Consider the following 16,007-nt stretch of genomic DNA (forward strand, 5'->3'; position numbering starts at 1 on the left):
TAGCTTTAGCCCATTATGTGCAAACCAGTTTTTTGCTTTCTGGGTATCACTATCTATTTTAATTTTTAAATTATTTAGAATAATATTCGTATTTATGAGAGTTGTATCATCTGCGAAGCAAGCACATTTTATAGGAAAAGTGTGGTGAAATAGATCGTTTAGATAAATAAGCAACAAAGTGGGTCCTAATATTGAACCTTTAGGTACACCATATTCCTATTATTAAACCTGGACGTACACCACTTATTGACAGTGTTAAACTCAGAATAGCTGTTATTAAGAAAAACTGCCTGTTTTCTATTTGTTAGGTGTGATTTAAATAGATTAAGAGTGTTTCCCCTAATACCGTATTTATACATTTGTTTCCAACAGTAATTCATGCGAAACACAGTCAAAAGCTTTGGATAAGTCACACAATGTCAAAGACACAAAATGACCTTCCTCCAAGCCATCAACTGTATCTCTCACAATTTTCTGTATAACTAGTGTAGTGCTACACTTTTTTCTAAAGCCATATTGATTACAAAGAAGTATTTTGTGTTTTTCTAGATATTCTACCAAACGAACATTTAGAATACTTTCAAAAATTTTGCCGAAAATGGGAATGATTGAGATTTCATCTAAAGCTCCCGTTTTGAACACTTTTAACACTTTTGTTACTTTTAAAACATCTGGGAAAATCCCTTCAGTAAGACAATTATTATAAAGTATAATAAGCCACTGAAGTAAAGTAATTATTGAAATCGTTTGATGTAATCGCGCTTGGACAGACTTTTTTATTTTGAAATTTATTTCTGTGATAATTTATAACTTTCCAACTATCACGAGATATATTTTCTGAATTGGAAAAGAAATTCTCATAAGTCAGTTTTTTCTTTAATGATATTGTTGATGTATAATGTTTCTTAAATTTTTTATACTCACTATATTCCTTTGTAACATCTGCAATTATCATGACCGTGGAAAGATTTTCTCGCATTTCTATTAGTTCATCATCAAATCAAGAAATTGAGGCTTTACTATGAGTTCGTGATTTTTTTAATGAAAAATTAATTTCAGTTAACTTTACATATATTTCGGTAATAAATTGAGCTAATTCTGTTGCTGTTTTGAGAGAAACAACTGAAGCCCAGTCAACGTTGTTTAACGACTGTTTTAACATCAGGATGCCATTACTTGTTATATGTGTTCTGTATGTATTAGCACTATGATTTTTTTCAGATTTTATTTTTAAGTAGAGAAATTGAGCAAGATATACATGGGTCCACTTTTCCACAACCAACTATCTCACTGCTTATGTTTGTTAAGATCTTATCTAAACAAGTTGCTGATCTAGTTGTGATTCTAGTAAATTCATTAATATTTATGGTTAAGCCAAAAGTAGAAATTAGATCACGGAAACTGTTTAATTGATTAGAAGATTTTTTGAAATCAATGTTGAAATCTCCAATTATTATTATTTCTAAAAAATTAGCAAAGCAAAACTCCAATAACTTTTCAAATAGCTCTAGAAAAACTTTAAAATTCTTATTTCCGGTTCTATACACTGTTACTAAAATGGTTTTAATATCTGTAATTTCTAATGCACAAAATTCACCCTCATATTCACATGATATATCATTTAAGCAAATTGGTCGTGTAGAGATTTTATTATCGCTAAAAATTGCAACACCTCCATGTTCCCTTACCTTCCGATAATAAAAAGTTGACAAAAAATACCCATCAAGCTTTAATGTTGTTAATTCATTTTCTCTGAGGCAGTGTTCAGAGAAATATAATATATTGTATCTTTTATTTTTCAAAAAAATATTGAGCTGATCTATTTTGTTTAAACTTTGTGTGTTTACATGAAAAATATTAACTAGACTAATCTGGTCAGAGTTTGCTAAAGATTTTTGTTTAATATAAAATGGTACAGATTTATTCGAAACAACACTTTCACATCTGTCTTTTTCGGTTGATGTATCTAGTTTGTCTAGAAGATTTATCGACGGAATGTTTTTTGCGAAAAAAATATTCACTCACCTCTATGCCCTTCGGCCACGTCTGTGGTTGAAAAAGAATATCCCTCAATTCTGCATCTGCCGTGATTCTGAAGGAATTGGATCCATTTGCCTTGTTCGCGTACAAAGTGCACGAGAACTCATGTCCGGGGAACTTTGTTTGTAGATATGTTTCCAATTTTTCGGTACTATAAGATTGTTTATACTTTGCGGCATAAACCCACACATTGTCTTTTGATGCTAGCTCCACACTATCGCTGTTATTTCCTACAATTTTTACATCTGACCGAGGAGGTTGGTTGACATTTTGAGTAAGACTGTGGATATCAATCATTTTCAAACTTTGTTGTGCCTGCGTTAATGCGCTTGAGAATTGCCGATTTGTAATTGTTGTATTTTCACGTGTCTGTTGTATACCTTTGATTTTCTTTCCATCATTTTTAACAAAAATTAAAATTGCAACCCTTAAAATTGCAACCCCCGGTCGTAAGTACCAAACGGCTTAACGTAGGATGACGTACGAGGGCTCGTTGGAAAGGGGATGAAAAATGGGGTTGAACGCAGTATGTGCCGTGCGCATCGGAGTAAGCCGAAAGGGCATTACGTCATATCTTCGTTTCTATTGGTCCGATCGTGACGTACGAGGGCTCGTTGGAACGGGGAGGAGACGGGGAATACGTTGAGACAAAAAACAAAGATGGCGGCATTGCCAACTGGGTGTTAGAACGTATCTTTGTTGCTATTGGTCTGATTTAGACGTATGGAATGTCAGATGAAAGCGTTGTTGGCTTCTGTCAACGTTCAATATGAACATTCTTCTTTTTTTCCGTACAGTGCCTAACAGAACGTGACATTCGACACAGAACGTGACAGTTATGTGTCAGTCGACGTAAAACGTGACATTCGACGCAGGATGTGACATTTGACGTGAAATTTCACGTGAGATGACGTGAATCACGCGACATTCGATGCAGGACGTGACATTCGTCACAGGACGTGAAATGTCACATGAAATAATGTGACATTAGACGCAGAGACATTCAGAGGCACACAGAGCCATCTGTGACACGTAGACAGAGGTACGCAGAGACGTGACATTTGACGTGAAATGTTACGTGAAATGACGTGAATCACGCGACATTCGACGCAGGACGTGACATTTGACGCAGGGCGTGACATTCGACACAGGACGTGACATTTATGTGTCAGTCAACGCAAGACGTCGCTTGACATAAAACGTGACATTCTACATAGGACATATTTAGTAGTAATATGAATCCTATCGAGTACAGTTAAATAAAGAAATTAAATTATATGAGGATATAAAACAAATTAAAAGACAATTAGATAGCCTGCATATTAGCAATATCAAAACGTGGAAACCGGAAGAGTTGAATTTACAGCAGCAGCAAGATACCATGATTTACGCCTTTAGAAAACTGCCACCAGCTACATATCCATTAAGACGTATTCAACCTACGCCATGGGTGCCAACAGCAACAACACCAGCGAGAATATGAAAAGTGAAATAGACAATGTCTTTGCAATGTCATGTGTAATATTAGCATGTGTATTTATCTTAATTTTAAAAAATAATTTTTGAAATTGTAAAGAGAAAATTAAAATCTTCATGTAATATAAGACTCGATCATTACAGATGTTTTAAATAAAAACAAGCGTTTAATCTCCAATATATTTATTTGTATATTATAAAAATTACAATGGTATTATGGTATAGGTAAACCAATGACGTAGTCGATCCACAGTGCTTTCGGTGCATGAAAATAATCCAGTGGCATGGCATGGGTTTGGAGTAGGACCAATTTATGCATCTAATTTAGACTTTTTACAATTTCGATGAGAGGGAAGTACTTCATTACGCAATCGTGAATTATAATGCAGTAGACATTGGTATTTTCGGGAAAACCATTATTCGCTTCAATATCGAGTTTTACGTCAACAGTGGATGCTTTAATGCTTTCTTCTTATTTCGAACAATCGATGACGAACAATGCGTGATTCTTGAAAGCTTAGAAATCATTTGTTGGGAATGTATGTAGCTAGGACAGAATTCAGAGTAATTGAAATAGGCCCCATTGTAGTCAGTTTTGCTAAAATCCATCTGCATTCTCTCGCTCGGCCAATATTCTACATTTAAGGGTAATCTGATACTTTGGATATCGACATTGTCAAATAAGGTGGGATCAGCTGAATTCTTGTCACGTTTGTTGGTTTGAAAGAAAACAATAACATAACGTGGTCTTTCAACTGATGTGCTGGTTTTAACTGCCCAATCTTCACGTCTAGCGCCTTTGGTAATGGCAGGTAATTCATGTAATTCCCACTTTCTAAATGGAATAACTATAGGTTGATCTTGTTGAATGGATTTCATAAGTTCCAACTTAATATCATCATTGTAAAATATGTGCTTGACTCTGAGCTCAATGTTAGTGATGTTAATCATGACAGTTGTAACATGGCCTAGAGTTTTTTCTTTGACAATTATGCAATCGTTGTCGTTTCGAGCTCGAACTAGTCTTATTGTTTGACGACCACACGTAATCATTGGATAATCATTGAAAATGTTGAATATATGCTTAAGAGGTATCTGTATATTAAATGAATGATCTGCAGCATGTAGAATGGGATCCTTAGGATAATTCCAGCCTGCCATAACCATATAATTGGAATCTTCTTGAGTGTAACATGTCATGGCACGTACAGCACTTACGATACCAGGATCCCGCACAGTTTTCATCTCCGTTGCACTTTCGCTCTACGTACACGAATCGAAAAGAAAAGCACCCACATTACTTGCTAGTTTGACGTCACCAGTTCCGTTTATTGCTAGCGATCCTTTAATACATAACAAGGTTTCGCTCATTGCAAAGAACGAGTCGACTTGATTGATGCTAAATTCTACAATATCATTGCAGTTGAATGATTTAATGAATTGTGCATATGTTCGATATTCAGCCTTTCAAATCGACTTATCAAATATCGGCTTACAATAAATGTCAAATATTGGAGGCATTATGGTGTTGTTTGAACGTGCTCGTTTTCCATACATTGTAGTCATTTTTTCAGTTTAAAACCAAGCGTTTGTAAAAACAATTTGTTAGCGAACGTAAGATGTTGCCGCTTAGACGGTTGCTCAACTAATGGCGTTCTTTGAGCAATAAATTCTCCTATTATTAGTCCCATCTGGGTCTCGATCTAAGTTCCAACACCAAGGTGCTATCTTCTCCTCTAAAGTTCACAGGTCGTCCTTCTTGATCGACAGCCAACACAGTGATATTGGTAATTTCAGGCTGTGGCACAACAGGTAAATACAACAAATTGTGTGGAGTTTCGTCAATTGCGTATCCAGGATTTGATTGTATGACAAATTCGTAGATCGTGTGAGCAGGTCTGTTACCATCAAAGGCTCCGGTACTAATGTTGCATTTAAAGCGTATACTGGATACTTTAATAATCCTAACAGGAAGATCTGAAGAATGTGTCTGTCCAGGATTTAGCAGTGCAGGAGAAAAACCCAATATCGTACCAAGACTATCATGCTGCTTAAATGAAATTCTATATTTGCTGAAAATTTGACACTGCAACGTATTGTGGTTGGGTTTTAGACTAAATATCGTTTCCGGTTTAACCGCATTGTCAGCACCCAATTTCGTTTGTATGTATTCCTCAATATCGATAATTTCATAACATCCATCGGGGATATCAAAATGTTGCAATCGGTTATTGTCATCGTAGTAATAAAACTTTATATGTTCTAAAGCTAGTCTACACAAATGACATGATGCTTGCGAATCTGGTGGTCCATCCCAGTGGGTTCTCCAATTGGGTCTGTTGTAATGTACGAAGCAGGGAAGTAGTATCTCTACTTCGAGGACCGCCTCTCGGCAGAGCGTCATTCATGAAAACTCCTCGAAAATGTGTTATTTTCAGTATTTTCGCGTAATGCGCAATATCCAAATCGTAGAGCTGACGATTGGGTAGCTTTATTGGAAGTTTTTTTTCAAATACAAGCCTAATCCACCTCTCGGTTTCTTACGTAGGTACAGACTCGAACCGATATGTTCCATTGCCCTGTTATGGCGTATATCCTCCTCCAATTTCTTTTGGGCATTCTTTGCGTTGACTACAGTCTTCGCCACTCCGGCCCACTCCCGCTAAAGCCCCCAAAGCGGAATGACCCGCAAATAGAGGTATGAGGGGTAGAAAACCTCCGGATTTTAGTGGTAGCACTCGTGGAACATCAGCTTCTTTACGACCATCGTCTTTTGATTATGAATTTTGCTATTCGTACAGCCGTCAAAGCAGTGTCTGTTAACGATGGTCCTCTCTTTGCAATTTTTGAGACAACATCTCTATTAAAAGAGTAACGCCCCTTTCTTCCACGACGAGAGCATCCCATTCCCAACTTACTTTTCGTTTTTATTCCGCCGGTTACAAGTAAAGCAGCACTTTTTTTACCAAAGCTAACGTCTTTCGACTCGAAGCGCTCCCAAGCCTTATCTTCCAATTCTTTATCGGCCTTGTGACGTTCTTCGAGAGATGAATGCTGCGAATAAGAGATATCGTGTCGTCTGCAAGCTGCGTCTAATGGATTAATTCCTGGATCTTCACGTGTAAGACGTTTTTTTAGTTTTGTTCCAGGTCCACAATACTGATAACCAGGAATATGTAGTTCAATTGGCAGTTTATTAATTAGAGAGTTCACGAGACCTCCTCCTTTGACAACCAACATTGGACTGATGTCATGCAAGTGGTTCATCTATAATATATATTACCGTACTTATGAACTACACTTGCCACACGATGAAGGTCGTTCATCAAAAACAGACGCTACCAATTGATAATCTGGACATTGTTCAGAAAACAAGCAACAGTAAACATGGTAAATTACTACCGAATTCATTCAAAGCCAATATTTGCGGTCCAAGTGGGTGCGGAAAAACGAATGTCATGCTATCTCTTCTATTCAATTCGAATGGCGTCAAGTTCAAAAACGTCTATGTTTATTCGAAATTCATCTTTCAACCGAAATACCAACTACTGCACGATGTAATAGCTCAAGTTAAAGGTGTAGGATATTATCCATTTAAAGACAACGAAGAAATTGTTAGTCCCAGCGAAGCAAAACTCACTCTGTGTTTTTATTTGACGATGTTGCGTGTGATGGTCAACAAAAGATTCGCGAGTATTATTCCATGTGTCGGCATAAAGATATCTATCGGCATTATGAACTACACTTGCCACACGATGAAGGTCGTTCATCAAAAACAGACGCTACCAATTGATAATCTGGACATTGTTCAGAAAACAAGCAACAGTAAACATGGTAAATTACTACCGAATTCATTCAAAGCCAATATTTGCGGTCCAAGTGGGTGCGGAAAAACGAATGTCATGCTATCTCTTCTATTCAATTCGAATGGCGTCAAGTTCAAAAACGTCTATGTTTATTCGAAATTCATCTTTCAACCGAAATACCAACTACTGCACGATGTAATAGCTCAAGTTAAAGGTGTAGGATATTATCCATTTAAAGACAACGAAGAAATTGTTAGTCCCAGCGAAGCAAAACTCACTCTGTGTTTTTATTTGACGATGTTGCGTGTGATGGTCAACAAAAGATTCGCGAGTATTATTCCATGTGTCGGCATAAAGATATCGATGCCGCTTATTTATGTCAAACATATTCAAAAATACCGAAGCAGCTAATAAGAGACAATTGTAACATGATTGTATAGCTAATATAATATAATAAAAGAAGCTAATATAATAGAGTAACTGGGAATGACAACATCATTTCCACTATGAGTGTCGACAAATTCGGTCATCACTCTCGTTACAGTAGTAGTAATGCTCAAAAGGTGGCACGAGTTACATTTCCACATACTTCTGACGGAAATATTAATGCCGAAAATGTTAAAAGTTGCAATATCAAGCATCCATCAGACACTGGCGATGCTGCTACGAAAAAATACGTAGATGAACAAATCAATAAGTTACGTAACCTGCACTATTCATTAATTCAAACACATGATGTGTTATTACAGCAAAAACTGATGACATACAGGATTTAGCCATCGGCCTAAACGACGTAAGAAATGAGCTTCATAAAACTATAGTTCCACTTCTCGATCAAAAATTAAAAAAAATAATCAAAGATGATTTTGAATACACTGAAAAAGGATACGGAGAACAATCTAAAATCTGCTGCAGTAACAGTTCCAAAGCATACGATGTACGATATAAAGATGGAACAGAGAATAAAACAAGTGGAACAATCATTAAAAAGCATAGTAGATAGCATTTATTCATGGGATATAGACAAACGTCTTAAGGTAGTGGAAGGTGCGTTAAAATAATGTCAAAAGAAAAGAAAGAGAAGGTGTATGAGTTGCATAAACCAGCACGAAAGAACTATCCTCGTCGATGAACAATAATCAAAGGAATCGATGACTTGTGGCAAATGGATTTGGCTGAAATGCGTCCTTATGCACACCAAAATAAAAATTACAAACTAATACTAGTTGTAATTGATTGTTTTTCAAAATTTGTGTGGTCACGTCCTCTAAAAACAAAGACTGGTGAGGAAATTACTCGGGAATTTTCGGATATTCTCGCTCATACTCGACGAGTCCCAAAAAACTTCCAATCTGATCAGGGAACCGAATTTTACAACAGAAAATTTCAAAATTTAATGAAAAAACATGAAATTAATCATTACAGCACCTATACGATCAAAACAGCTGCCATTTGTGAAAGAGTCATTAGAACGTTGAAAACAAAGTTGTACAAGTATTTCAGTTTACATGGATCATACAAATGGTTAGATGCTATACCCATAATTACCGAGGAATACAACAATACAAAACACAGTAAAACAGGATACAAACCATCTCAGGTTAACAAATCCAACGAAAAAGCCATTTTAAACAAAAGTTATACTCATTTAAAGATTGTCGGTCCACGAAAGTTTAAAGTTGGCGATATTGTACGTGTATCAAAGGCAAAACATTTCTTCGAAAAGGCCCACACACCCAATTGGACTACTGAATTATTTAAAATTGCACAAGTTAAGATAACAAATCCTATAACGTATTTGCTCGAAGACATGCAAGGTGCACCGATTAGCGGCGGTTTTTACGAAGAAGAATTGCAGAAAATGAAATGAAAAAGACAGTTAAGATTTAATTTCACGTACAAAGCGTCTATGTATCTGTTTATACGTATTTCGCCTTAATAAGGCTCATCAGAACAGATATTCATAGGCGTTCTCAACGTGAAAAATAAATCTTTCCTGTCTTTAAGAAGCAACACTAAAATGGCTTCGAAACGGACGCAATAGCGACATCTGATAATAAATCCGTAAAATAGTTTCGAAACACAATTCAGATTTCTGCAGAAAACATCAAACTCTGACATATACCTGGTCGAAAAAGTACTTAGACGAAAAGGCAATAAGATGTATGTGAAATGGTTAGGATTGGATAGCAAACACAACAGCTGGATAGATAAATCGAATATAGTTTGAGGATCTATATTTCGATTCGCCGAGTAGACATACATTTTTTTTTGAAAAGGTTGACACTTAACCGCAAGTAGTGGGGATGACAAAAGTATAAATTTAAGACAAACTACGACGATCTGTTCAGTTTACATCCACTTCGTCAACGGTGTTCGAAACAAGAAGAAAGCATGAGCTCTCAAGATAGCGGTTACGACAGTCAGCCTGTTAATTTCGATGATGATAGCAGTGAATTTAGTATAGAATTTGACTACGATGAAGATAGTCAATCACCTAGTCCTGGCGCCGAACTAGATCAAGTATTGGCAAAATTTGAAGAAGCAGCCAAAAATGAAGTATATTACTTGTTAGAAGCTTCTTTTTCACTCGAAAGTTGCATACTTAAAGTTGGTCTATCTTCAGCTAAACATTTTAACATCCATCATTCTGTACCAACAAGCCAAGTTTCGAAGAATTTATTTAGATAAATTTGAGTTGAGTGACATAATTAAACTGTGTACACAAAAGATGAATGATTTTTTCCAAGCAGATCTACCGACTTATGCCGATGAGTATGATCCTATCGAGTTTCAGTGTGGAGAATACTGCAAGATTAGACAATTGATGTATGATTCAACCAAGTTCCTTGTTATTGAAAAGCATGGTGTGGAATACTATCTAGATGTAAATGATGTTAGGCAAATTCTACAAGTACATCACAGTATACTGACTCATCGCATATCCATGTTGGAAAATTTAAATTTTCATGAATATTATAGAAATGTTATAGATTTTATGAAGCAGAATTTTTGTACAGATACTAGTTTATATGGATCATTTGAAGCTTTAACTGTGTTTTGCGAAATTTCTCCATCAGATACCTTGTCAGGTCAAGCTATGAGAGAATATGTATATTATTATAAAATTAAAGTTGTAAATGATTTAACTGAATAAATAATATTAATAAAAATGTTGTCTTTTATTTGTAATCTAATATAAATAAAACCAAAAAAAAAAAGAAAAACAACAACAACTTGAGATTACACAAATTTATTATTAAAAATTACATTATAAAATTCTACATTATAAAGTTCTAAAGTACTATGTTTTATATTAAAAAAAAAACTACAATTTACAAAAAAACTTTTCGATAAGTTAGAGTAGAATAGAATAGAAACATGCTTTATTGTCACTGAAAATTATTGAACAATTTTATGGACAAAGCTAAAAAAAAATCAGTCAAAAAGTACAAAAAGTATAAAAAGTATAAAACAAAAACAAATATAATAAAAAACAGAACAATACAATTTTAAATTAGTAAAATTATTATTGTATCACTTACATAATTTGTACAGACAACAACAAATGAGACAAATTGTAGCCACTGCATTGTTACGCAAATTCTACAAGTACATCACAGTATACTGACTCATCGCATATCCATGTTGGAAAATTTAAATTTTCATGAATATTATAGAAATGTTATAGACTTTATGAAGCAGAATTTTTGTACAGATACTAGTTTATATGGACCATTTAAAGCTTTAACTGTGTTTTGCGAAATTTCTCCATCAGATACCTTGTTAGGTCAAGCTATGAGAGAATATGTATATTATTATAAAACTAAAGTTGTAAATGATTTAACTGAATAAATATTATTAATAAAAATGTTGTCTTTTATTTGTAATTTAATATAAATAAAACCAAAAAAAAAGAAAAACAACAATAACTTGAGATTACACAAATTTATTATTAAAAATTACATTATAAAATTCTACATTATAAAGTTCTAAAGTACTATGTTTTATATTAAAAAAAAACTACAATTTACAAAAAAACTTTGCGATAAGTTAGAATAGAATAGAATAGAAATATGCTTTATTGCCACTGAAAATTATTGAACAATTTTATGGACAAAGCTAAAAAAAAATCAGTCAAAAAGTACAAAAAGTATAAAAAGTATAAAACAAAAACAAATATAATAAAAAAACAGAACAATACAATTTTAAATTAGTAAAATTATTGTATCACTTACATAATTTGTACAGACAACAAATGAGACAAATTGTAGCCACTGCTTGAGACACCCAAATGTAATTATAAACAATACTAATTTTGTTTCTTTGTTATACATTAAGAAACTCGTCAACTGAATAATATGGTCTTTCAGAGAGATAGATTTTTGTCAGCTTACGAAACTTAATGAAAGATGTTGCGGATTTAATTTCTCTTGGAAGGTGATTATAAAGTTTTTTTGTACTATATAGAATAGAATTTTTTACTAGCTGAGTGGAAGGGATCGGTAAATAAACGTTACAATCCGAATTTCTAATGCAGTAGCCATGATCAGGTCTATCGGGAAAAATGTTTAGATGCTTGCGAATCAAACAAACCGTTTCCAAAATAAATAAAGAGGGAAGCATCAAAATTCCGTGATTTTTGAAGTAGGTCTTGCAATGTGTTATTTGTTTGAGACCAAATAGATAACGAATTGCTCTTTTTTGCAACTTAAAAATAGGATTAAATTGGGCCGCTGTACTAGAACCCCAAAATGGAAGCCCATATCGAAGATGGGACTCGAACAATGAGAAATATGCCATTTTGACAGAAGATAAATTTAGTTCCTTCGAAACAGATCTTATTACAAAGCAAGGTGAGGCTACTTTCTTTCTTAAGGAGTCAGTATGCAAGGACCATTTAAGATCGCTGTCGATAAGAATACCTAGAAATTTCACGGCATTAACGATACTGATTTGGCTCTCATTCAAAAACAAGGGTTGAATGACTCCTTTATAAGATAATGCTACTGTCTTACCACGTTAAATCTAAGTAAGTTGGAGTCTGACCAAGCCTTGATTATAAGCAAATCAGCGGTTATAATTGAATGAAGCGTTGAAATCTAAGAGCTGCTCCAAGTAATACTGGTATCATCAGCAAATAGAAAAATTTTCCCTTTAATTTTCAAGTAAGTGATGTCATTAATGAAAAGTAAAAAAAAGAATGGGACCTAATACTGAACCTTGCGGTACTCCAAACTCAGTCTTTACAACTAGAGTCGGTGTCTTTTATTCTAACCAATTGTTTCCTACCTACCAAGTAAGTTTTGAACCAATTCAAAGACACACCCCGAATTCCATAGAAAGTTAATTTTTTTAATAGAATGTCGTGATTTACGCAGTCAAAGGCTTTGGAATAGTCGCAGAAAACGGTGGCGGAGGAGAGGTTACTATTTAGTGATAGATATACCTCATGTAACACAGAAAACATGGCATCACTAGTACATTTATTAGACAAAAAGCCGAACTGATTTTGCGATAAAATATTATGTTTAAGGAGAAAGGGCATAAGTCGAACTTTTATAAGCCTTTCAATAATTTTTGATAGTGCTGGTAACAAGGCAATAGGTCTATAGTTGCAGGCATCAGATTTGTCTCCACCTTTATGGAGAGGAATAACGATGGCAGTCTTTAGGCAGTTAGGGAATGTACCTTTTTCAAGTGAATCATTTACTAGCGAGACCATGACCTCCAATACATTATGCGGAAGATTTGAGAAAATTTTAATAGATAATCCATCTGTACTACAGGACGATTTGCTTTTTATACTACGAATTGTTCGAATGAGTTCAGTCTTATCAACTGGTCTTAAAAAGAAGGTATCAGCAATGTTTTTTGAATTAGGGAGATAGGAAACTGGATCTTGTTGTGGCGAAATAGTTGAGGTTATATTTTTACTCACATTAACAAAGTAATCATTTAGATTTTCGGGGTTAGGAAAAGAAAAGGTTTAATTCGCTGCACTGGTTTTATTTCGAAAATCGTTTATTATTGACCAAGTTCTTTTGAAATATTTTTGGAGCTTGTTAGGCGATTATGAAAGTAGGATTTTTTGGCTACTTTGAGTAGTTTTAGATAACATTTTCTGTACGTATTGATATAATCAGAGATGGGGATACTGTCATTAAATTTTTTAATATATAGCAGAGAACGCATATTCTTCGCAGATATGCGAATGCCTTTGGTAATCCAAGGTTTGTAATGTTTTGGCCTGATGTTTACTAGAGGAAATGCTTTATTAAAATGGATACAACTCTATTTAGAAAATCACTAACATTACAGTCAATGTCCCCGAAAGAAAAACTCCAGTCAGAAGTCAAGCATGAATTATAGAATTTACAAAAGTTTTGAGTGGAAAAAATCCTACCTAATCGTCGGGTTTTTGAGTGGGGTGTTTTTTTTTAAACTGCTAAACTTGGTATATACCGCTTCCTGATCAGAAAGCCCCCCATTAATATCTGTAGAATGGACGTCAGCGGGTGAAAAATCAGAAACCACATATTCAATTGTCGAGGATGATGTTTTTGAGATTCTTGTTGGAGAATTAACGTGTATTGTGAGACCCTATGATTCAAAAATAGTTACCAAAGACAGTTGGGTCACACAAACAGCAGTGTAGTCAATACTAAAATCACCACATAAAATTTTTCTGCTTTTAATGGGCAGAATATCTAACAAATTTAGCAGGCTCTGAAAAAAAAGTTCAGTATCAGAGCTAGGTGATCTATAAATGCAAATAATGTATAGGTTAAATTTCTTATTATAAATCAAAGAAAATTCGAAGTAGTTTTCACCCAGCAAATAGTCATATTTCGAGACTGAAGAAAAATCATTGTTATTAGAAAGAATCAGAGTGCCACCATGAGCTGAACTTGTACAATCATACCTAGCAATTGTGGTATAGTCTTGAATGAAAATTGGCTCATTAACTTCAAGCCAGTGCTCCGTCACTGCAACTAACTGGGGAAACCCTAATTCTCCCAGAAACAAAAATAACTCGTCTGTCTTATTTCTAATCTATCGAATATTAATAAGAACCATGCCAAAGTTGCTAGCAGTTGAATTTTAGGATTCTAGACCCTAAGAACACGTCGAAACTTTTAAAAATTTCGCCTTGGAGAAGCGGTGGAAAAGTAATTTTGATGACATTCCCTTGATCTTTGCAGATGGATAATTCTTTCAGCAGCGATAAAGGACCTAAACGCAGCTAGATCTTTGTCTACCTCAGCTGGACCAATTCCATAGGCATCATGAAATTTCAAATAAATTTTTCGCAGATCTTTTGTAGTCGTGGAAAGTCCTTCAGAAGCCAAAAATAGTTTGATGCTTGTTTTCGTAAAACCACCATAACAAACCGAAGCAGGTTGGTCGTACAGGAAAGCAAGATGCAGTTTGATGGATTTTAATATCTCTGGTTCTGTTAATCTTGCTAGAAGATATCGATTGTCGGAAGGGTCCGTGTTCAAGGTTAATCTAACCTTCGGTGGGGTCAAAGGGTCCAGATTTACAGTATGCATTGCAATATTTTCTTTTACAAAATTATATATATATATATATATATATATATATATATATATATATATATATATATATATAAAATAAAGTTTTATATTGAGGTTGCAGTCATTAATAGGGCAGGAAAGTAAAACTCTTTGTTCTTTAATCAAGCTTTCGCAAAATTTATTTGCTTCTTCAGGATATGCTAAAATATGGTATCAGTAAATACAACGAAATTAGAACTAAATAGCATTGTATAAAACTAGTAAAAAAACTTACAACATGAGGTTAATCCATTAAATTTTCAAATTTGCAAAACATTAAAACTTAACTTATTTTAAAAATTATACAGTTATGTAAGTACAATATTCCAATTTAATTTAATTTTGTAAAAATTCATTTTGACATTGATTAATTTATGTCAGAAAGACACTCGTTTCTGTTTATTATATTTTTTGTTGTTGATAACTAGCTCTTGATTGTTATTATGGTTACGTACAAAGTGGCGCCAAATATGAATATTTAAATTTTTTGAAATTCTAATATTTATAGTCAGAAAATCTAATATTGGAAAATTATAGTATTAATTTTCGTAAGACTAACATCACATAAAAGTGACCTTAGAAATAATAAAAATACGTGTGCATTAATAGATCATGCAATTAATAAAAATCATTCATTTAATTTCAATGAAACTAATATATTAAGACGCGAAAACCAATTAAATAAAAGAGAATTCTTAGAAATGGTATGCATAAATAAATATCAATGTGTTAATAAAAAAAACTGATATTGATAAACTAAGCAATATCTATATGTCTTACGAAAATTAATACTATAATTTTCCAATATTAGATTTTCTGACTATAAATATTAGAATTTCAAAAAATTTAAATATTCATATTTGGCGCCACTTTGTACGTAACCATAATAACAATCAAGAGCTAGTTATCAACAACAAAAAATATAATAAACAGAAACGAGTGTCTTTCTGACATAAATTAATCAATGTCAAAATGAATTTTTACAAAATTAAATTAAATTGGAATATTGTACTTACATAACTGTATAATTTTTAAAATAAGTTAAGTTTTAATGTTTTGCAAATTTGAAAATTTAATGGATTAACCTCATGTTGTAAGTTTTTTT

This window comes from Diabrotica undecimpunctata, chromosome 7 (genome assembly GCF_040954645.1).
Source record: "Diabrotica undecimpunctata isolate CICGRU chromosome 7, icDiaUnde3, whole genome shotgun sequence".
In the NCBI taxonomy this organism is placed as follows: domain Eukaryota; kingdom Metazoa; phylum Arthropoda; class Insecta; order Coleoptera; family Chrysomelidae; genus Diabrotica; species Diabrotica undecimpunctata.